General features: G+C 40.7%; 1 pseudogene; it reads right to left on the minus strand.

Moving 5' to 3' along the window:
• Nucleotides 1-1202: 1202 nt before the first annotated feature.
• LOC148758245 (heat shock cognate 71 kDa protein pseudogene) lies at nt 1203-22869 on the minus strand (annotated as a pseudogene).
• Between the last annotated feature and the right edge of the window lie 2375 nt (nt 22870-25244).

The raw sequence follows: 25244 nt of genomic DNA on the forward strand, positions 1-25244 counted from the left end.
TTCCAAATCAAGTTGTTGTCCTTTCAGTCTTAGTTGTGGAGGGGGCAGCTCAGCTCCAGGTCCAGTTGCCATTGTTAGTTGCAGGGGGTGCAGCCCACCATCCCTTGCGGGAGTCGAACCGGCAACCTTGTGGTTGAGAGGACACGCTCCAACCAACTGGGCCATCTGGGAGCTCAGCACGCTCCAACCAACTGGGCCATCTGGGAGCTCAGCGGCAGCTCAGCTCAAGGTGCCGTGTTCAATCTTAGTTGCAGGGGGCGCTGCCCACCATCCCTTGCAGGACTCGAGGAATCAAACTGGCAACCTTGTGGTTGAGAGGCCACTGGCCCATGTGGGAATCGAACCAGCAGCCTTCGGAGTTAGGAGCATGGAGCTCTAACCGCCTGAGCCACCGGGCCGGCCCACGATTCCCTTTTAAAAGTAGAGTTTTCTCTTCTGGTAGCAGAAGGAGCAGTCATAGATTTGAAGCACAAAGGGCATTTGACACACTATGGCCGGTTTTAAAATGGGGGAGGCCACATGCCACGGAATATAAACAGCTGTTAGTAGCTGAGAGTAGTCCCTAGCTGACAACCAGCAAGCAAATGTGGACCTCAGACCTACAACCGAAAGGAACTGCATTTGGTCAACAACCTGAATGAGCGTGAAAGCGGATTCTTCCCTAGAGCTTGTGGATAAGAACCCCGCTGGCCTTCATTTTGGCCTTGTGAGTCAGTAAGGGGAGACACAGTTGAGCCATCTGGACTTCTGACTAGAGAACTGTGAGGTAAATGTGAGTGTCACGTTCAGCTGCTAAGGTTGTGGTAATTTTTTACAGTAAGAATAGGAAACTAATACAATGACATAGAAAGAGTGTTGTCAGAGATAGTAAAAATTACTTTTTTATGCCAATTTTAAGTAGTTTTATTTAAGACATTGAATTTTTCACTTTACATTACAGTGTTTATGAAGTTCATCGTTATTTCCTTTCCCTGTGCACATATTCCATATTCAAGTACCAAAAATGCTCAATTTATATACTGCAGAGGGTGCCAAAAAAGTGTACACACATTTTAAGAAAGGAAAAAACTGTATTCAAATTGTAATACAATGAATGACCCTCACATTCATTTCATTAATGCCATGTTTTGAACGAATGTCATATGACATATTGGTACCATAATTCAATTCAACTTTGAAAAGTAATACATAGATAACATCTCTTAAATTTGCGTGCACTTTTTTTGGCACCCCCTTGAAAACTGCCTTGGAATTTGCTGCAAATTTAGGTTCTTCCATATTTTGTGGGGGACAATGCTAAATCTATGCTCAAGGTTGGCTTTATCAACCTCTTTGGCGGTTGGCCCAGAAGAGGAACCACCAGAAGGAGGGGCTCTACCACAGGGAAGCCCCCAGGCATCCCTCCTGGCCTGCGCCTCACACTCTGGAACAGCTTGGTAATGATGGGGTTGCAGACTTTTTCCCCCCGCTCTTTCTGCTGATGTTCAAATTCTTCCTTCTCTGCAGCCTGATTCTTATCAAGCCAGTTGATGATTTCATTGCACTTGTCAAGAATCCTCTGTTTGTCCTCATCATTGATCTTGCCTTGGAGCTTTTCATCTTCAACAGTTTCAACAGTTGCTTTCATGCTGAATGCATAGGATTCAAATGAATTCTTGGAAGACACCTCGTCCCTCTGTTTCTCATCTTCAGCTGTGTGCTTCTCAGCTTCCTGGACCATGCGCTTTATGTCTTCTGTGCTCAGATGATCTTTGCCATTAGTGATGGTAATCTTGTTCTCTTTTCCTGTATTTTTATCCGCAGCAGAGACACTGAGGATACCATTGGCATCAGTGTCAAAAGTGACTTCAATCCGAGGAGCACCACGAGATGCAGGAAGTATGCCCCGTGAGCTCAAACTTGCCAAGGAAATTGTTACCCTTGGTCATGGCCCGCTCACCTTCATAAACCTGAATGAGCGCACTGGGCTGGTGATCAGAGCAGGTAGTGAAGGTCTGTGTCTGCTTGGTGGGAATGGTAGTATTGCGCTTGATGAGGACCGTCATGACTCCACCAGCAGTTTCAATGTCAAGGGAAAGAAGAGTGACAACCAACAGCAGCAAGTCTTGAACTCTTTCACATCTGTCTCCAGATAGGATGGCTGACTAGACAGCTGCACCATAAGCAACAGCTTCATCAAGATTGATGCTCTTATTCAACTCTTTTCCATTGAAGCAGTCCCGTAGGAGTTTCTGAATCTTGGGGATATGGGTAGAACCACCCAACAGGACAATATCATGTGTAGCGGGCCAGCCGCCACGAGTCGAACGGTTCCTGACAAGGGGAGTGGGAATGAAAAAAGGCACTCACACTTTGATGATGGCGATCGCGGACCCCAGTGTTCCTGGAGACGCTGAGTTTATTTTGTCCCCAGAATTTATACCTTCTGTGGACGTGCAGTTTAACAAGTACAAAAATGCATTACCTAGTTAACAGTGAATCTTTAACTTTAACACAGGAGACACAAAATTTACTGAAACTCCCAAATGTAATTATCTTATCAATAGCCCTGATAGGCATCAGCCTTCTGTTCTGGGAACTGGCCACTCCCACCACATTCCTGAGCAGCATGCAAGCTCTCTCCAGATGCAGGCAGAGACAATTGCTTCAGTGGGAGGAAATAGGTTAAGTATAAACTGAGCCATTCTGTTAAGGCTTTAAAGTTAACTGCAACCATGGCTCCCCACAATCATGGATCTGGGACTTGTTGAGTTTGGCATCCCAAAGGGCTTTCTCTACAGGGCCCAGGGTACCATGGTAAAGGTCAGCCCTCAATTCCTCAAATCAGGCATGAATGATAGAGGTATAGAAGTCTATTCCTTCCTAGGGCGAATCAATCCCACTAGTGGCCTGAGTGCTGGAAGAGAGTATGCTTACCAAGTTCACAAGCTGTACGAAGGCGATGGTCAGCCCTCTTGTTCTCACTGATGTTTAAGTATTATGTCCATTGGGGATGTAAGAGTGTGAACGTGAAGAGGGTCCATCTTTCTATGAAGCTGAAGTTGAGTGCTTTGGGATGGATGGATAAATGGTGGTCACTAAAAAATGCTATGGAATTAGGTGAGTGAGAAGACCAGACTGGAAGACCAGAAAAGAGTTGTAAAGGTCTAGAAGGTTTTTGCACTCAGATTGCACTGTAAGTATCTCTAAATTCTTCTTCCATGGTAAAGAATTTGAGCTAGAAATTGTACATAATGCATTTGGAGGACAGCTTATATAAGAACGCTGACATGGTGTTCCCCTCAGCAGTGTTCTTTTAAGAAAAGGGTTTGGCTGTACGTTAGAAGAGTGGTGAATGAAGGCACATGACTTCGTTTTAAGTTAAAATAAGATGTCTCAGGCATTGGCTTTTATTATATCTGATGATACCTCCCTTTGATTTTTTTTTTTTTTTTTTTTTTTTTTACTGAACAACTATCTGGTACTTCTGATTGTGCCAGATAAGAGAGTTTCTGTTGTAATATTATGACACACATATGCACACAAACATACACACACAGTAGGTTAAGCATGTTACAAATCAAATCATGAAATATGATCACATTTTTGTAAAAACACATATTTCTAGGAGAAAAAAAGGAATACTAATGCTAATCGGATTATGAGGCTTTTGCCTATGTCTATTTTCTACAATACAAACATATCACTTTTGAAATAAGGCAATAAGATAAAATAATAATAACTATCCTTCAAAGTCAAGGTCCAAAAAATCCCCTCCCTGATGTTTTTCTGGATTCACATGAAGCTTCATAAATCACTTACTTCTATATGCTTCCATAGATCCTTACTTGTACGTCTGGTTTCATTCGCACTTAATTAGTTTTGATATTTAGCATGGCCAATTGTGCCTTTCCCTTTCATTTGAGAGCAGGGACCACGACTTATGAATATTTATATACCATAACATCAAGCTCAGTTTCCACCATTTAAGAGGTACTTATCAAATGAGTGAATGGATTGTATGCTAGTGTAGTCACAGATATATCAGAAACTTAAAAAAAAAAGGTGAAAAACTCTCTCTTAGTGTCCTTTGGTAAGCAGTTTTAAAATCATACTCTGGTCTGCATGTTGCAGATCATGTGTTTTCTCATCTTATATAACCTGAAAGCAAAGACCATACACCCAGGTCTCCCGCAGAGCTTTTTTGGGCCAAATGAGAACAGCTTTATGAAAAGCAAACACAAGCTCGGCATCAGTGTTCAGGTACCACACAGGTGTTTGCCAGGCTCCGGAAGAATCTACCTATTGAATATTCCCTTGACATTCCCCTTCTGTTCTGCATCTAGACTACCTGTGAGCAAGCCTTCTGTGTGTGTAGGGAGGCATTTGTGAAGCATTTTCAAGTTTGCATCTCCTGCAAGCAGACCAGGCTATGTCCTGATTTTGTTAGTGTGATTGCTGAAAATGGAGTGGTCTATTAAAAAGTAATGGTCACTGCTGCCTGACGGATTTGCTTCTTGCAACATTAGTGTCATGGTGATGGATTAGCAGACTCTCCAAAGTAGAAAGGCACGTTCCCGCAAATATTTTGTATAAATATAAATGCACTTGCAAATGTTACTCATTTCCCTTATTTATTTATTTATTTATTTATTTATTTATTTATTTATTATCCTTTAATATTTGCCATGTATCGCTCAGCACACATGCAGCCCTCACTGGACGGCTCTGATAAGTGACTCTGGGAGAGCCAGGGGAACCTTGGTGTTGTCGCAGGCCCATGTTTACTGAGTTCTCCCTTTGCTTCTGAGCTGCTTGCAGTAGGGGAAGAGAAGGGGGAAAAACCTCCACAAAAACACAAGGCAGGACCAAGCAACCTCACTCGGTAGATCTGTGTTGTGATTTGAAAACTCTGCCACAGAGGCTTTTAGGGAGGGGAGATAGGAGAGATGAACAGGCAGAGCACAGAGAATTTTTAGGGCAGTAAAAATACTCTGCATGAAAGTATAATGCCAGATATAGGTTGCTCCACTTTTTTCCAAACCCATAGAATGTACACTACCAAGAGTGAACCTTAAGGTGAACTATGGACTTTGGGTGATTATGATGTGTCAATGTAGGTTCATTCTTGGTAAAAAATGTACCATTTTGGTGAATATTGTTGATAATGGAGGAGGCTGTGCATGTGTGGGGACAGGACGTCTGCGGGAAACCTTTGTACCTTCCTCTCAATTTTGTTGTAAAACTAAAACTGCTGTTAAAAAAAAAATAGTTAAAAACAAAACAAAACAAAAAAACCAAGCTAACCTCCCTGCCATCATTTCATTTTTCACTCAAAAATAAATAACTGCTTCTGATGTTGCCTTCCACCATCTAGAAGAACTGAATCAAGAAATGAATGATTTCTCCCACTAAGGCTGGACTCAAAAGCCTAGAAAGCTGAACTATCATATATTTACAGGGATTGGGACCAAAATACTCTTTCCATTAAGGATTCTATAAAATGCATTGAGGTGGAGATAAGGTTTATCTGCCTGGGACAGGAGATACTTTAGGAAGCTTGCCCAATAGGGCAACAAGCATGATGGACCTCGAATCCAAAGAGAATGGGATGCCATTGGGAGGAGGACCAAGGCTACTTAGTTAAGAAGTATTAGGGACCTGGGCACTCGAATGGAAAGAGGGGACACACACCCATGATGACCTCTTCTCTATGTTTATAGATCCCTATTTTCATTATCCCTGGTTCTATGGATGCCCACCTATTGGTTTTGCCTGCCCAGGATCCATTCCCCCTTTTGCTGGTAGCTGCTCTCTGATTTTCTTTGGGGAAAGCTCTGTTCACTACTCTTAGACTTAGGTCTGGATGAAGTTGACTTCACTGCTGAACTCAGGGTAGGGCCTGTGACCCAGGCCTGGCAAGGAAAGCCACACCTTCTTCCAGGCCAGTATGGGGATGGGGGCAGGAGCCAGTCAGCAGATGTTCAATTATTATATGTTGAGTGATTTAAGAACTCTTCCTTCTATACATGGAGGACTTTCTTGGTTGTATCATATGAAAGTTTCCCTAGCAACATTCCTTTCATTATGCTTAATATTTGTTTCTTTTGTTGCTGTCTTTCTGTATTAGAGAATTTGTAATGCAGTTGAATTAACACACACAATACTGTAGCAGCCTGGGGGGTTAAAGATAGTTAACCAGCTGGGAGACGAATTCATTGTCTAGCTTAATACTCAGAGAAATGTGAAGGCAGGGTACTTTTGGTGGTTGAGCATTCAAAGATAAATGAACCTTATAAGAAATGAGACTTGCAAACTGGAGTCCAATGAATTGCTTCAACCAGATCTGGTTAGCTGTAAACATCATTAGCTCAAAATGTTTTCTCTTACCCCTGTTGTCTGTGATCAGATGGGCATCCTAAGACGGAAAGTGCTGTTCTTTCACATTTTAACTCCTTCTGCGGTATTAGAGCTAGCTGAAATCAGGCTTCCTGCAAGCTACATTAAGTGTGTGTTCCTCCAGGCCAGAAGGGAAATTCTCTTCCGGGTTTAGAGGTTCCAAAGGCAAGGCAGCTTTCTTCTTAAAACCAGGGCTTATAACATTAAAAAAGAACATTAAAAAAAAAAAAAAAAGGAAAAAGAAAATCTGGTGCTGATGATAGAAACTTTTCTGGATTTTAAAAAGACTAGATTTTAGAAATGAAATGGTCAGTTGGACCTTATGTGGATCCTAGTTTGAACAAATAATGCAAAGAAACATTTTTGGGATAAATGGGGAAATTTGAATATGGTCTAAGTAGAGATGATATTATAAATCATAGTTAATTTTGATAAGGTATTAAAACAATTTTTTTTTTGGTTATGTAAGAAGATGTCCTTATTTTCTAGAAATGCATGCTGAAGCATTTAGGGATGAAATGTCATGTCTAATTTACTTTTAAAAAGAGGAAGCAAATATAGCAAAATATTTGTTAAGTCTAAGTAAGTTATGGTTATACAAGTTTCACTAAACAAGTCTCTATTTTTATGTGTTTGAAATATAATACATAGGCTTTTTTTTTTAAAGGACAAATTGCCAGTGGATTCCTTTCATACATCTGTTTTAAGAAACCAATATGGGCACTCTCTCTGATGGAAACTATAGAAGAAAACTCCAAATATAAGTTAGGTAGATTTAAATGAGCTTTAAAAAAATATCCTCTGCTGTTGTAATAAAAAATTATGCAGCATTTATAAGTAAAAGTTCATAAAACTCTCTTAATTCATCCATGTTCTGCGGGTGGGTGGGGATAAATGAATAATAAAAGCATTGCCTGTTGAAGGAATAAAATTTCAGCTCATAAATTGAACTCTGTGAAAATTATTTAAAGTGCTTGTAAGTATAATAGGTTCACCAGAAATAGTTCTCATTTGCATGATAGCATTTCCTATAAATGAGCAGAAAGTAATATATGGTCATTGTAGAAAACACAGATAATACATTTAAAAAAGTCTTCCATAATTTCACTCCCTGTTATTAATATGTTGGTATATTTTTATATAGCACTTTTTCTTTTTCTGAGCATAGGCATGTATCTGTCTTCCCTCTCTCCCTTCTTCTTCCTCCCTCCCTCCTTCCTTTCCTGATCTCTTCCTCATTACCTCTCTCCTTTTTTTTCCAGACCACCATTAGACATGGAAATGAAACCAGAAACAGGAAAAGTGGCTACACTCAAGAGTCAAATCCACTTGTGAGGAAAGCACTCCACTCTTAGAGTAAGGATGTCTTTACTTTGGGAACTTAAGGTATTTTAAAATAAGTTTTGAAGAATTATTATACATGAGTGATTAGCCCTTTGTCTGAGAGATGAATTGCAAACATTATCTCCAGTCTACCAGTTGTCATTTTTAAGTGTTGTACAACTTTATTATTGCAATTGATCGCATTTATGGAGATTTTATAGTTACAAATATTTATAATACAAAAAGGCAGTTATCACAATGCAAGGTAGTCCATCAGCATCTCTTGCAAACTACAGTATTATTGCTGGGCAACAATATGCTACAGAGAAATCTAATAAGCATAGTGTTGTTGTTGTTTTTTAATTGAGACATAATTTACACACAATAAAATGCACAGATCTTAAGAATACAGTTTAATGAGTTTTGGCAATAGTATTCACCTGTGCAAACACTACCCACAACAAAATGTGGAACATTTGTATCACCCCAGAAAGTGCCTTTGTGCCTTTGTGTAGTTTGATGCCTCCCAACTGAGCAAGCATTTTTTTATTTGTCGCCATAGATTAGTTTTTGTTTGTTTTCAACTTAACATATTTTGTAATCATTACGGTATACACTCTTTTGTACCCAGCTTCTTTCAATCAAGCATAAGGTTCATCATGTGGATTGTTGCGTGTATCAGTAATTCGTTTTTAGTGCTGTGTAGTATTCCATTATATTTGTTTATCCAATGACTTGTTAACAGACACTTGGATTATCTTTAGTTTGGGGCTAAGAACATTCGTGTATAATTTGTAGGCATGTGTTTTCATTTTTCTTGAGTAAATACCTAGGATATTCGGGATTATAGAGACAGTATATGTATATAAGGAATTGCCCAAGGGTTTTCCAAAATGATTGCACTCTTTGACATTTACATCAGTAATATACGAAACTTCCAGGGGCTACACAACCTCAGCAACAGTTAGTATTGTCTAGCTTTTAAAACTTAACTATTCTAGTGGGTGCATAGTGAAATCTCATTGTGGTTTGAAATTTGTATTTCCCTTTTGATAATGACAATAAGCATAATTTCATGTGTTTTTGCCATCTATACATCTTCATTTGTGAGTGCCTGTTCAAATCTTTTGTTCATTTGTAAATTGTGTATCTTCTTAAAGTTGAGTTGTAGAAATTCTTTTTTTTTTAAGAGTGTTTTTCCAGGACCCATCAGCTGCAAGTCAAGTAGTTATTCAATCTAGTTGTGGAGGGCGCAGCTCACAGTGGCCCATGTGGGGATTGAACCGGCAACCTTGGTATTATGAGCACCTTGCACTAACCAACTGAGCCAACTGGCCAGCCCAGAAATTCTTTATATATTCTAAATACAAGTCTTTTGGTAAATATTATCTTTTCATTTTTAAGGTGTCTTTCAAAGAGTAGGTGTTTTTAATTTTGATGAGTTCTATGCTGTCATTTTCTTCTTTTTTGGTTCATGTTTATTGTGTGCATAAAGTAATCTTTGCCTATGCTGGGGTTATAAAGGTTTTTCTCTTATATTTTATTCTAAAAGTCTGTAGTTTTAGCATTTAGACTTATATCTATAATCCATTGAGTTATTTTTGTGTACCGTGGAATACAAGGGCTGAGGTTTATTTTTTGGCTATACGGATTCCAATTGTCCAAAGGATGTTCTTGTCCCCATTGAATTACCTTGGAATCTTTGTTGAAAATCAACTGACATTATGAGCCTATTTTTGGGCTCTCTATTCATTCTATTTATCTTTATGTCCATACCTGTACCAATTCAATATTGTCTTGATACTCTACCTTTATAATAAATTTTAAAGTTGGATCATGTAAGTCCTTCAACTTTGTTCATCTTTTTCAAGATCATTTGGTCTATTCTTGGTTCTTTGTATTTGTGTTTTTAGAATCAGCTTTTCAACTTCCATAAAAATGTCTTCTGAGATTTTTGTTGGGCCAATATTGAATAACGAGATCAGTTTTGGGAAAATGGAGATCTTAATAATATTAATGGTTTGAGTTTATTTTTAAAGCCTTCTTTAATTTCTCACAGGAATGTTTTGTTGTTTTCAGTACAGAGGATTTATATCTTTTCTTAGATTTATTCCTAGCTATTTATATGATTTTTCAAATTTTATTTTTGTTTGTTGCTAGTATATAGAAATGCAGTTAATTTTTATATATCTACTTTGTCTCTGTGACCTTGCTAAGTTCACTTATCAGTTTTAGTAGTTTTTATTATATATATGCATATATTAGATTCTATAGGGTTTTCTATGTATACAACCATATCATATGCAAATCATGAAAATTTTACTTTTTCCTTTCCAGTATTTTTCTTACTTTATTGCACTGGTTAAGAATTCCAGTACAATGTTAAATAGAAATGGTAAGAGTAGACATTCTTGCCTTCTTCCCAATTGTAGGGGGAAAGTGTTTGTTATTTCACCATTAATATTTTATCTGTAGTTGTTTTTGGTAGATGATCTTTATCAGATTGAGGAAGTTCCCTGCTACTTCTGGTTTTGAGCTTTTAAAAAAATCTTAAATTTGTGTTGAATTTTGTTGATTTTATTTTGCATCTGTTAACACATCCACACTTTTTTTTCCCTCTCCTTTATGCTATTCTGTTAATGTGGAGAATTACATTGTTTGATTTTTTTCAAAAGATGAAACAACTTATGTTCTTGTTATTTTTTAAAAACTGAAAAACCCTGTTGGTTATGATGTATTATCCTTTTTGTATAACTGCTGTATTCAACTTAGATAATAGGATAAGGAAGGACAATCCCCACCTCATTTATGTTCATCAGAGATATTGATCCCTAATTTTCTTTCTTGTAATGACCTTGTCAGGGTTGTGTATCAGGGATATGCTGGTCTCATCCAATGAGGTGGTGATTGTCCTTCCTTATCTATTAAAGTGTTTGTGACTGGAATTATTTCTTTTTTAAATGTTTGATAGAATTTACTGTGAAGCAATCTGAACTTAGAATTTTTCATACCTGTTTTTGTTAAAAATTCAATTTGTTTGACAGATCTAGAGCTTTTAGGTTTTCTATTTCTTCTTATGTCAGTTTTATGTAAAGTTGTGTTTTTCAAGGAATTTAAATCTTTCATTTAGATTGTTGAGTTTGGTGGCATAAAGTTGTTCATAATATCCCTTTATCACTCTTTTTATGTCCGTAGGCTCCCTATGTATTTCTTTCATCTCTCAGCTACCTAAATCTCCTACCCTAACCCTAAGCTTTCAAGAGTAGCTGAAGTTCTTGTGGTGAATGCCTGAGTCTCTTAAAGGTGTTTCTCAGACCTATTTGCTCTGTCCTCAGTCTTTGGCAGGCTGCTACCTTGCACTTGGGGAAGGTCCCTGCCTTGCACTAGAGGAAACAACTGTTGACCTTGAGGGACCTTTCTCAACACCCTGGCCTTGTCCCCAGCCTTCAGTACACTACTCCCATGCATTCAGTGAAGACTGTGGGAAAGAGTCAACAGGTGAGTGAAGACTTGCTCTATGACTGGGGTCCTTGGAATTCTAGTCCATCATACTAATCCTATGCAACCATTAAAACTTCAGTTGGTTTCTCTTTTATTTTAATTTTTACTAAGTCATACTAAACATATAAATAAATTTGGAGATAAATGATATCATTTATATCTTAAGATAATGATACATCTTTCCTTTTCAAGAGTTCTTTCTGTCTTTAATGGTGTTTTAAACTTTACTTACACATTTTTAAAATGTTTGTCCCTAGGTATTTTACTTTTCTTGTGGCTATAGTATAGGGGTATTTTCTTCCATTATATCTTCTAATTAGCTGTGGTATATATACATGTACATGAAGGCTATTAATTTCTATGAATAAATTTGGTACCCCAATATCTTTTGAATTCTGACATTAGTTTTTCAGTTGATTCCCTTTAATTTTCCAGATGTACAATTAGCTAGTCTTCTGATAATTTTACCTCCTCCTTCCAATTTTAATGACTTTAATTTTCTTTTTTTCCCTTCTATTATCAAATTACATTGGCTAGTAATTTACCTATAATGGTAAATGATGAGGAGCTACTTGGCTTCTTTGTCTTGTGATTCTTTTAATGTGTTCTGGATTCTGTTTGTTAATATGTAACTTGGAGATTTGAATCACCATTCATATGTGAGATTGATTTGTAGTTGTTTTTTTTTTTGTGTGTGTGTGTGTGCTTTCTTTATAACTTTGTTATAATGTTTCTAATAATTAATTTCTCCTTTTAACTTTATCTAGTATCATGTATGTAGCATTCTCTGAGATTTTTCTTGTTCACCACTGTTTGTAGGTAATTTTTACCCTAGAATGTCAGTTTGGTTGTATATAAAATACTTGACCCATACCTTTTCCTTGAGAATATTATAGAAATTGCTCCATTATATTTTGACCTTGAATGTTGTTCTAGATACATCTGATGCCTGCCTGATTTACCCCCTTATAAGCAGCTTGATATTTTCCTTAACTACCCTTTCCTTAACTAAAGATACTTTCTTTATCTTTAAGACCCAATTTCTTTTCCCGGACATGTCTCAAAGCTAACGATTCAGGTAAGCTTTCTCTAATATACAGTATACCCTATGTAGATTCAAGTTCTCTTATATTTGTGTGATATTTTCTTGAATTATATCTTTAAATATTTGTTTTATTTTCATTGTCTTGGTTTCTTATTTGAAGACTACAATCATACATATGTTGGATCACCTTGGCCTGTCTTCAACATTTCATTTTCTAGCTAACATTTAACTCTTTCTTTATTTACATTTTTTTCTTTCATAATTTCTATTCTCTATGTCCCTTACTTTGTTTTCTGCAGTGTATATTCTTCTTCAGGTCCCTTTCAGTTTTGTCTGTATTTCTTTGTTGGTTTCATCATTTTTATCTAATTCTTCCCTGAATTCTGCTTATATTTCATCCCCTCCTGTTGTCTTCATTGTCTTTTACCCAAGTTCTTCTATTTCTTGTTGTGATCCTCCATCACCGAGAGGGATTGCTTCTTATGCTTTTAAAATTCATGATGAAATATTTAGCCACGATTTTCATATGTCTGCTCTATAGCAATATTTTTCTTGTAAGTGTTGTTTGATGAATTTTGCTTCTTCTTCTTCTTTTTTTTTTAAAGAACAGACTCTTTGTACTGATGTTGGGCCAGTTGTTTCTTCTCTTCCCTTGCCTCACCTCCCCTGCTCCTCTTCCTCCTACTTTTTCTCATCTTCATCCCCCCACCTTCCTCTCCTTTTTTCTTCTTTTCACTCATTGAATTAGTTGATTTTCTAGATCAATAACTATTTGCAGGAGCTTCAAGTATGTGTATGTGGGTAGGAGGTCAGGGGATAAGCTGAGGTAGCCTTCCTTGTAGACTTCCTTCACAACCCAAAGACTTTCTCTTTTTCTGCTGTCATAATGACAAACTATTCAATTTAATATGGCTGTGTGATTCCATGTGCAGCACCATCTCCTTTGCTCCAAGGAACCACCTTGGGTCTTGGAGGGCTTCTGCCTCTAATTTTGTTCAACTTAAGTTGCCATCCATTGTTGCCACAGGGATGGAGCACCTGCATTTAGAAAGAGCCCTTAAGTCTCAGCAGTTGTGATTTCTGGCATCTGCTAATGCTGGTCCCCTCACTTCTCTCTGCTCTTCTGTCCTCCCATCCTCAGCTCAGCTTCTGCATCACCTACTCCTTTGGGAAGTCTTTACTTGCATTTTGTAGTCTGCAGACTATATCTACCTTCAAGTTTTGCTGAAAATGAAATTTGTGGATTTATAAAAAATCTTTGTTGCTTTTTAAAGATTTCTCTGAGAAAGGAAAAAGGCCAAATTGATAGAGCTATGTTCATACCAGAAGTCTGGTTGTCTCTGTGGGTCCAGATATCCTTTATGGTTTCACAGAGACTGATCATAATTGGTACATAACCATCTATTATTGAAAATAGATGGGTCTCAATTTTTATAATTAATCTGTAGATAAAGCCTGGAAGAATGACATATAAAATAAAATGTAAACATTACAAACCTGGACAATGTAAAAATTGTTATATACTTGCCAAATATTCATATTCAAAGTGGAGAGAATATAAAAGAGAGGGTAAGTGCACACATTTGAAAGTCACTTTCACTATGGTATGTCCAAGGATGCTGGGTAAAGCCGCATTGGAGAGTGACGTTAATAAACCCATTGGACAGAAAACTCCATTCTTTACACATTCTCACATCCTCAGCATTTAGAACCATGCCTGCGCATGGTAAGGGCACTATAAAAATAGCTAAGTTGAGGACCAACCAAATAAAAAGGGAGAAATATAATATACTATTTAGAGTTATGATGATAATCACAAAAATAACTGAAAAACAGAAATTGTTAAAAGTCATTTTCTTTGGAGAGAAGGGAGACTTCATATCTCATTTTCTACTTTTCTGTACTGGTTGAAGTCTTTGAAAATTATGTTCACACATTGCTTCTATCGTTTTAAAGAAATAATTAAATAAAAAAAAGAGGGAGAGAAAACCCAAAACAATCTCACTGACAATAAATATATTTAAGGGATTTTTGTTTATAGGTTTTCATTTGTAATAACTCTTTTAAAGCATTGGATTGTTATATGAATATATATTATATAAGTTGTTTTTTTGATCACTGTGATTTTTTTTTGTAGTTAAGGTTTCATCAGCATCATTTTAAATAGTAGAATAATAGTATATGAATCAGCCTTGATATATTAATATTTTATCAATACCCTATTTTTAGGCATTTAAGTAGTTTCTTATTTTTTCGATTAGTTCACATTATAATAAATGTTTTCATAGCTAAATATCTTTGTGCTCATGATTGTTTCTCTAAGATAAATTCTTAAGATTAAAATTTACAAGGGTTTCCAAAATTTTGATTAAATGATATTGTCACTTTAATTTATGTCCTAAAGAACAACTTTGTCAAATGATTTTAATTATGCAAATTAGTTTGCGATGCTTCTTAACTTCAAGCATTTCTCCTTAAATATATGATTATTAAAGAGCAACTATAGAAAAATTGATCGTGTTTATTTAACCACTTAGAGTAATTGAATAATTAGGTACTGTCATATGATGAGGGATCAACTCCTCAACAAGCCATGAAATAAGAAATTTGTAGATGCAAAATCATGATTGAATGAAGTGGTCATCAATGAAGGGTGCTTTACAGTCTCTAAATGAGCTGAGGATTTCCTCTTTTCCTAGTAGGAAGTTATGCTTGTTTTTACTGCCAACTCTAATCCATGCCGAGAGAGGCAAACAGAGAACTATTGACAATGAGCATTTAAAACAGTAGTTAATCTCATCCACACTTATATTTGCCTTTGGAGTGTGTGTGTGTGTGTGTGTGTGTGTGTGTGTGTGTGTGTGCGCGCGCGTTTAAATAGATCATTTACTAAACTAAATTATTTTTATTTATCTTATTTAGAAATTGGTTTATTTTCTGAAAAGTATAGCTTTGTTGAATATGCGGGAGGGGTTGCTGACTGTCATTGGAGAAGCTGACTTGGGATAAGAAATTGAGGGTGGATCATTCAAAAATTGGCTTCAAGTGTGGTACATATACACAATGGAATATTACTCAGCCATAAGATGAAATACTGTCATTTGCAACAACACGGATGGATCTTGAGAATATCATGCTAAGCAAAGTAAGTCAGACGGAAAAAGTCAAGAACCATATGATTTCACTCATATGTGGGATGTAAAACTGAAAGCAACAAATGAACAAGATAAACAAACAAAGAAACAAAAACTCACAGACACAGACAACAGTGTAGTGGTTACCATCAGAAGGAAAAGGGGTTGGGGAGAGGTAGAAAAGGGTAAAGGGGCTCAAATAGTTCGTGATGGAAGGAGATTTGACTTTGGGTGGTGAACACACAATGCAACATACAGATGATGTATTACAGAAACGTACACTTGAAACCTATGTAATTTTATTAACCAATGTCACCCCAATAAATTTAATAAAATTAAAAAAAGAGAAAAAACTGGCTTCAAACAGAGGCTTTACCATATATATTTGAAACCTGATTATTTCATGCAAAATTTAAAATATTATATTTATCTTTAATATAAAAGTAATAAAGCAGAACAATTACTTATTTTGATCATTGATATTCCTGGAATTTAAATACCTCATGTATCCAAAACATGGTCATTAAAACAAATGTTTTAACATGTAGTAGATACTTGCGTACTTGTAATTCAGCATTTCAAAAATGCTTGTTATCAATGAAAACAACTCAGTGAGGGGAAAGCCACAAATGCATGCACAGTAACGAGGGCAGGAGCAATGCCCGGTCCACACTGCCCTTTGGGCCTGCTGATATGGCCATGTTTCTCAGCTTAGAAGACATGGAGCACTTCCTCCCAACAGGACTCCTCTGCGAAGCAGCCTCTTCTCCCTCTGCTAATTCATGAACATTGATGGGTCTTCCTTTCCTACCTGATCATGATTTTAAACACAGGTGATCAGACACAAGTCATATTTTTGGAACATCTGTGTTGTTTGGATGCTTCCTGTGTTAAGCATTCCATGTGGCATGCTTCAGACATGCCATCTTCTACTCTCCAGTCTTTTTGTAAAGATTCAAACTATACCGAAATGTTGAAAGTAAAAAGTAAAATGTTTCACTTCAATTTTCGAATCCTAGAGGTAACCAGTGTTAACAGTTTAGCATGTAATTTTCCAGCTTATTCCATGCTTACACACTCAGAAGATAGATTGTGATATATCTATACCTATACTTACATGTATACCTAGATCTATGTTTTTTTAAAAAACAGAAATCGGTTTATACTTATACGTATTATTCTGCAACCTGTTGTTTGTTCCATTTAACACTTTCACTTATGGACAGCTTACCAGGTGGACATTTCAGTTCATAGAAGTCACCTTATCCTTTCTAATGGCTTTACGAAATTCCATTACATGATAAACTGATTAATTCAACCAGTTCTCATTTGACGGACACTTAGAAACCTTGTCATTTCTTAAGATACTCCCAAAGAAATGGATCCAATCCTGGAAAGACATCTTACATCCCTAACCTCCAGAAAGCATCTGCCCTCTATGAAAACAGGCAACTTTAGATTCAGATAATTAGAAGGTGTACTTGCGCGAACACTTGCTTCTTTTTCTCTATTTGGCTTGATGTTTTGAATGTAAAACAAAACAAGAGTAGTAGCTTTGGCATATGTTGCAACTGTTCTCTTAAGTGCTTCTCATTTCACAGGAGCATTCTTCTCTTGCCCAGAGAATGGTGGCTAAGAAGCTGTGTCATTTGGCGTGTGAGTATAGCTGTGTGAATGTGAGGTCACTGTTCTTCAGGGACAAAGGTAGAAGTTGGTTTAAAGGAATCTCCTCAAATGAATGCTAGACTTGCCTTACCCCAGGACAGAATGCGTGGAGGTGGGGATGAGCAGGGGAGAGCTGGAGGAGCATGAGCATTGCAAGCTCAGTCTCTGCTCCTGTGGAGGAGGAGTGGACAAGCTGGCTCTAACACCTGTGGGCCGATAGGTGCTACCGTATTTCCCTGAAAACAAGACCTACCCGAAAATAAGCCCCAGTTAAGATCTCAGCCAGACGGACGCATTTAATACGTTATGACGATGTTCCAGAAGATGACATGACTGCAATTGAAGAAATGTAGATTGTTATACATGAAAAAATAAGACATCCCCTGAAAATAAGCCCTAATGGAGCAAAAATGAATATAAGACCTGGTCTTATTTTCAGGGAAACACGGTAGGCTTGGGTGAGCTGCTCCATAGCCAGCTGGTCCTTTCAGGTCTTTCCTCTGGGATGGGATGGGCCTGTGCCACTGCCCAGGACAATCTTCTCAGAGTGGGGAAGGGCCTTTAGGTACAGGGGGCACGTGTGATGCAAAGTACCCGTGTGCCCACCCATTGTCTTTTTCTGTGTTGGGGACTCAAGAGCCCTCTTTTTTCCATTCAGTGGGAGAGTTAGAAATGTTTGAAAGGATCATCCAGTTTGGTTGAATTCAGCTGAAGCTGCCTTAATGCCGACTCCATTCAAGGCGTTCGGCATAGTGAACCTGACACTAGCTTCAGAGCTGTCTTTCTCAAGGGCTGCATTTCAAACGTTTCCAAACCAGTCCAAGAGAAGAATATTCTTCTGTGGTCACAGTGGTCATCTTAACACGTATCTGTTCCCTTCAGCACCGTTGCAGGGCTAGAAATATTGTCACTGTTGTCTGGTAAGTTTCTTTCCTCTGATAGCTTAAAAAGCAGCATTCAGCATGGCTTTTTCACAGTGCTCTTAAAGTTTCAAGACATCTTCCTACTCGCGCCTTCTCTTCTTCCTCCAATGAGCATTCTCCCACTGAGATGTTACTGAGAATTCTCCTCAGAGAAACAGCTTCCCTGATTCTTTCCTTCTTGGCAAACCTCGTGCTTTTACAGAGGCTCTGTAATTTGGGTGAGGTGGATAGTACTAGAGCCTAAGGAAGAAGGAAATAGGCAGGACCTTAGGAGAAAGGAATTTCAAGCTGACCTCTGTTCTAGTCATTCATCCCATGTTTATTGAGCCCCTATAGTATCGAAGGCCTGGCTGAAGACTTTATAGTCAGAATGATGAAGAGGATGGGCACATCTCATTCAATGGGGGAGACACAGTGTAAACAAATAAATCACTCTATCAGTAGTGATGAGTGCTAGGAAGAGAAATGAAGCCAGGTGAGAGCACAGAGATATGTGTGTGTGAGAGAGTGAGTGTTCGAGGTTTGACAATTAAGTTCGGGAACTCATCCTAGATTAAGTACTACGTACACCATTGCCAAATATCACTACGGTCACCTTCGAAGCACTCCCGTTGTGAAGGTATGCACCTAGTCCACCCTTCAAAGCAATTCTGGAACTCTTTTTCTGGAATGGCCATCAGAGCTGTCGTTGTATTACCCTTGATGTCCTGAATGTCATCAAAATATCTTCCTTTCAATATTTCCTTTATCTTCGGGTAAAAAAAGAAATTATTGGGGGCCAGATGAGGTGAGTAGGGAGGATGTTCCAATACAGTTATTTGTTAACTGGCTCAAAACTCCCTCACAGACAGTGCTGTGTGAGCTGGTGCATTGTCGTGATGCAAGAACCATGAATTGTTGGTGAAAAGTTGAGGTCGTTTTCGTCTAACTTTTTCACGCAGCCTTTTCAGCACTTCCAAATAGTAAACTTGGTTACTGTTTGTCCAGTTAGTACAAATTCGTAATGAATCATCCCTTTGATATCAAAAGAGGTTAGGAACATCATTTTGACTCTTGATTTTGACTGACGTAACTTTTTTGGTCATGGAGAATTGTCTGACTTCCATTGTGCACTTTGATGCTTTGTTTCAGAGTCATATTGATACACCTATGTTTCATCACCAGTGATAACACAGCCCAAAACATCATCTTGCCTCTCCAAAAGGTCTTGGCAAACTTCGACTCTCCTTTGCTTTTGTTCATCAGTGAGCTCCTTCAGGACCATTTTTGCACACACCTTTCTCATGCCAAGATTTTCAGTGAAGATTTTCCTAACTGTTTCTCTATTGATGTTTACTTGGTCTGCTATGTTTCTCATAGTCAGCCAATGACTTTGACACACAATTTGATGAATTTTTGCAATGTTTTCATCAGTTCTGCTTGTTACTAGCTGCCCTGACCTCTCTTCATCAGTGACACATTCTCTCCCCTCACAAAAATGTTTAATCCATTTGTACACTGCCGTTTTCTTCATGGCATTATCCCCATAAACTTGGACTAACGTGTCCCTGATTTCATTTCCACTCTTGCCAAGTTTAACAAGGAATTTCATGTTTGTTCATTGCTCTAATTCAAGCTCAGACATTCTTGCGACAGCACACACAAACATGCAACAACAATAATGAATGCCACTCAGTAAGACACTGCCACACGCCGACAAGAGCACAGCTGTGAGACACTGATATACCAAGGTTATGAAACCTTACTGAGCTGTTTGTACAGTGCTGCCAATGTGAGTGCACGGTGGCAAATTTTTGAATGTAATTGTCAGACCTCATATGTGTTTATCTTTTACCTGGAATGGTCAGGGAAAAGTTCTCCCCACGGAGGGGACGTTTGAGCAAAGGCCTGAATACAGTGCAATACAGCCTTGGGGCCATTTGGAGGAAGCATGATCCAGTCAGAGAACACAACACATGCAAAGGGCCAAGGTGGGAACAGATTCAGTGTTTTGGGGACTCCAAGGAGATTGGCTGGAGTACAGTTAACAAGGGGGAGAGGGATGGAAGATGAGACTGGAGGGTGGCAATCAAGGGCCTTAGGTGCCTTGGTAAGGAGTCTGAATTTTAATTTAAAATGGAAACCACTGGAAGATTTTGAGCAGGGGAATGCTTATGTTCTAATTTTTGTTTTTAAAAAGATGGCTCTGGCTATTGTTGGAAGAAGAAATGTATTAGAAGGGATGTCTCATTAGGAGTCAGTCAAAGGATTTTATGGAGGAGATAATAGAGGTCTGGGCCAGGCAGTATGGTGGGCATGGAAAGATGAGTGCTGTATGTGCGTGCATGCGTGCGTGCGTGTGTGTGTGGTGATGGTCAAGCAGGAAGCTGGGCTTCAGCCAAGGGCTCTGCTACTTTGGCACTCCAAGGCAAAGTGATAGCCAGAGCAATAGCCCACGTGTGGAAATTTTGTGTTTGTAGAATGAACGTAATAACTAACGTTTGTTGAATACTTAGCTACACCACCCCATTTCATCCTCCTTATGTCTGTATGAAAATGGCTCTGTTGTTAACATCTTTTGAAGCTGAGAAAAGGGTGGCTCAGAAAGGTTGGGCAACTTCCCAGTGAGTGTGAGGGTGATCCATTACCTGAACTTAGGCTTGTTTGACCCCAAAGTCCACAGTGCCACCAGGCTCAACGCTCCACTCTGAGTGAGAGAAGCCTTGTGCTTGCAAAAGGGATCCTTGGCCACTGGCATCAGAATCCTCTGAAGAGCTTATTAGAAATACAGTTCCCACTCCACCTCCTTCCCCAACTTGAACTTACTGAATCAGAACCTCTGGGGATTTGAGAACCACCTCTGTACCTCTGTAGGGATTGAGGACTTTAAGTGTTTCTCACATTTCATCCCAATGACCACTCTCTCCACTCTATCCCAGGCCCCAGTATCTGAACTGTTACAAATGTATGAATGTTTGTATCCTGTTGTTTCGAATAAGTAATATGTTCACAAGCCTAAAGAATCCAAAATGATTGAACGTGATAAACATTGTGAAATGTCACTTTCAAACCCATCCCCATCTACTCTGTTCCTCCTAATTCCCTAACAGGTAATAACTAGTAGTAGTTTCTTGGGCGTCTTGCTTGCTTTTTTCTTTAAAGCAAATACAAATATGTATTCTTATTTCCCCATTTCTTACACAAAGGTAGCATGCCATATACAGTTAAGTATCTTGTTTTTTTAAGATAATTAATTTACGCTAGAGATCTTTTTACATCCATATGTAGAAAGCATCCTCAGTTTTAACTTTGTGGCATAATACTCCATTGTGAGGGTGCACCAGTTTCTTTAACCAATTATGCACTGATAGCCAGTTGGGCTGTTTCCAGTCTTCTGCTCTTAGAGATAATGCAGTAATGAATAACCATGTATGTATGTCACTTAGTAACTGTCAGAGAAATTCCCAGAAGTGGAATTGCTGGGTCAAAGGTTACAGCACTTGTCATTTTGCTTCTTTGGGGTGAACCATTTTGTACCCCTACCAGCAACATCACAGCTGTTTAGCCGGTGTCTCTTTCTAATCTAGAGTAGTAGGTCTTTCTCAGTTAGACCCAACACCCCCTTTACCGTCCCGATAGGAAGTTCTAAGACAATATAACCTACTCAAAGTCAGAATTAAATATATCTATATCTCTCTCTATATATCTATATATCTATGCTTTATTTGGTAATATCAAAGAAAATAAAAGTAATTCATAATAGAATAAGAGGTATTTTACTATGTGAAATGCTCATGGAAGATTATACTGCAAGATATAATGAAGTCCTTAGATGTGTGTGAGTATAGTTTGCAGACTAACTGGATACCACACCCCATATTCGGATGATATTGATGTGCTCTGTTGGTGATTCAGGACCTGTAAGCACAGTTGCCATTGGAGAAGTGATTATCCAAAATGGTAAAACAAACAACCCCCTGGATAAGTTTCTGAACGAAATAGAAGACAACCTTCCCTTCGTTTACACAATAGTTGTATTCCTGGAAATTCAGTGTTTATTAAAACCATGCGAACACTCATTTGTAGTTATATATAAAATGGGTTTTAAGTTCTAGATTCAGATGATTAGAGGCAGGTTCTCCTCCTACCTGAATGTGCAGTGGGACATTTGAAAGTACTGTGGGACACAGGACAATTTTTCCTTTTGTGTGACTGTCCTGCCCTCATTCACTAAATGCCAGTAGGACTCCAAGCCATTGCGATGAAGAGAAAAAGTCCCACATGTTCACTGCCCTCTCCTGCCTGAGAATCGCTGCTGTGGGTTCTTCTCTGGAATCCATTCCATAGACCAGGACCTGGTGAACATTTCTAAAACATTCACCTCCGTTTCATCAAGTTTCACTTTGGTTTGCACCCCCCCAGCAGCCCCTCATTGTTGCAGGACGAGTGCAATGTCCTCAGCTGATTGGACAGAGTATGCAGGCTCATTTGGCTGCATTCAATGCTTCCCCTGAAAGTTGGGTATTGAATTACAGCCTTTTGGGTGAAAATGGCAAGTAGGACCCAATGCCTGCTGTTGCACTTGGCCTACTGAAAGGGGCTCCTCGTCCCTTGTCCTGATGTAGCTGCACAAACCCCCAATTTTTGTGCCACTTTGAGTTCTGGATTTATTCTTATATCGTTTTATTTTTATTTTTCAGAGAGTAGAAAATGTTTAGTGGGGTCCATCTTAAATGTATTTTGCATAATGCTCTGTTTCAGATTGTAAGTTATAAATGCTCAAGATGCCACTTTCCTGGGACTGTGACGCCCTGTGTCAGGGCTCCTCTCCTCATTACTCTTTAGTTGCCTGGAAATACCTGTGGAGTTCACCTGTGTCAGGCTGGCAGCACATAATGACTTCATCATAAAAACTCCTCATGACCTCATGCCCAAGTGGCTCTCAATATAGTCCAGCAGTCAAATGGTTGTTTAAATGTGATTAAGTGATATTATTTTGTGCCTCAATTTTTCCCATCAGTCAATAGGGATAACAATGGGATGGATGCTACAGGTACTTTTTTTGGTCACACACACTATAGTTGACCCCTTGTCAAAGTTTATAATTATGCATTTATCATCACGGCTTTTGGAGCAAACCCTGTATCCCTTGCTTGTGTATGAACTCTGTGAAGGCAGGTGTCTGATTTACTGTCCTCTGGGTCTCCAGCACATCCTACCATCCTATCACACAAATGCTTGACAGTTATTCACTGGATGAATGAGGGACTGCATGAAAGGCTGTTATCATGTAGATACCATATAGGTAATGGATTGCAGCCTTACTAATAAGGGCTAGTATGCTTTCCCTCCTTCCCTCCCTCCCTCACTCATTCATTTAGAAAAAAGGCTCCTGGGTTCTGACAGGAAAATTAATTTTCTCCCAGCCCCCAATTTGAGCAGCAAAGCCATCTTGACCACTTGCCCCAGGGTCAGGCAGCGCTTGGCTCAGTTTGGAACTGCTAGCTCGCGTCCACAGACGGGAGGCGTGCACAGAAGCGCAGAATTCATTATAACCGGTTAGTCATCCGTGGAGATTGGAGACACTGCCCGTGGGCTGGACGCACCTGGCGCTTCCTCGGTGGGGCCTGTTCCCTATGCTGCGCCCAGAGGTGGGAGCGCGACCGGCTCCCAGGAGCCCGGGGTTTTCCCGCACTCGGAAAAAGCCCCAATGCCCCCTTGGCGGTCCTGCTGCCGGCGAAGCCAACTCTGACATCAAGCCCAGCATTCGTTGGGGTAACTTTTTCCAGGGACTGCTGGGCTGGGGAGCCGGCCTAGCTCCTCGCCCGACACAACTCTGCGGAAGCCGGAGCCCCTCCTCACACACTTCCCTGACAGCTGAGGGTGCGGAGGCAGAAGGCGGGGACAGGGGAGAACGCAAAGCTGTGGGTCCGGAGGCAGGCAAATGAGGCGCACCCGGGCGGCGGACGCCCCGGGAGACCCCACGACGTCAGGAGCACGCGGCTCGGCGGGGTCACCGAGTTGCGCTCGGCCGATCGAGGATGACTCAGCCTCACTAGTGTAGGTCTTCACTACCAGTCGGCGCAAGGGCTCCACAAAGTTCCCAGTCACACCCCAGACCTCGCACTGGGGTCAGAGGATCCGAAGCCGGGTCCCAGGGAGGGGGCGGCGGCGACCGAGGCCGCGGGGTAACCTAGTTCTCAGGGCGCCCGAGGGTACCCCGACTCCTTTCCCCTTACCCCTTCTTCCTCAGCCGGCCACCGGAATGCGCCTCCGCCAGTGGCTGGGGTTGGAGTGGGAAGCGGGTCACCCCCGGGTCTCAGAGGAGTCTTTTATTCCCGAAACCCAGCTAGTGTGCCTGCCAGTCGGCAAGGACTTGGCGCTGCGTTTGCTTCCCTGCCCAGCCCTGACATCTCGGCCGCCGCCACTCGCCGCAGTTGCGCGGATGCCGGGCCTCAGCGGGTCCCAGCGACACATGCTCGGAAGCCCTGGCCCCGGTTCGGGAGCGCAAGGGCGGCCCCGCTGCGGGCAGGCGCGGGCAGCTCCGCTCTCGTGCGCCCGCGCCAACGCGGCAGCGCCGCCCTCCCCGTCTTCCAGTCAAACGCAGCGGCCCGGGGAGCCGCTGCGGGCGGCCACGCAGCGGTGCCCGGGCCAGAACCCGCTGAGTCCCCGGTCCCAAGCCCACCCATTCCTCCCGTGTGCGACCCCAGCCGCCGCCGCCGCGAACGTGGCTTCCTTAGACTTTTGCTTCTTCACCCGCCCTTCCCACTGGAAAATTGCGCGGCGGCGGTGGGGGTCGCGCCACCTCTAGGCTCGGCAGAACCTGACCCCGCCGCCCCTGACTCAGACTGGGCGTGCGGGGTAGGCTCGGAGCTGCCACTGGCAAAGTGCGGGGAGCCACGCGCGGCCCTCGGCCTCCCTCCTGAGCCCCCACCCCGACCCCTACCCCCGGCTCGGGTCGCTGGGGCTGCGGGACCGCCCGGGGCGAGCCGGAGAGTCGCGCCCGCGGTGGCTGACTGCGGAGTTGTAAAGAACTCGGCGGCCGCAGTGGGTCGGGCGGGGCAAGGCGCGTTCCGCCCGGCCAAGGACACTGGAGTTTGCGAGTCCCCGCCCGCGCGGCGCCTCCCGCCCTCCCGCCGCGGCCCGCCGGACTCCCCGGGGCCGCCGAGGCGGGGCCGGGCGGCCGCCGCTGAGAGAGGCGCGTCTTCAATCCTCCTCCCCCTCCTGCCTCCCTCTCCACCTCTCTTCCCTCCCTCCTCTCCGCCCTCTTCCCCCCCACCCCACTCGCTCCTTTTT

This window comes from Rhinolophus sinicus, chromosome 5 (assembly GCF_057876585.1).
Source record: "Rhinolophus sinicus isolate RSI-liver-muscle chromosome 5, RSI-T2T, whole genome shotgun sequence".
In the NCBI taxonomy this organism is placed as follows: domain Eukaryota; kingdom Metazoa; phylum Chordata; class Mammalia; order Chiroptera; family Rhinolophidae; genus Rhinolophus; species Rhinolophus sinicus.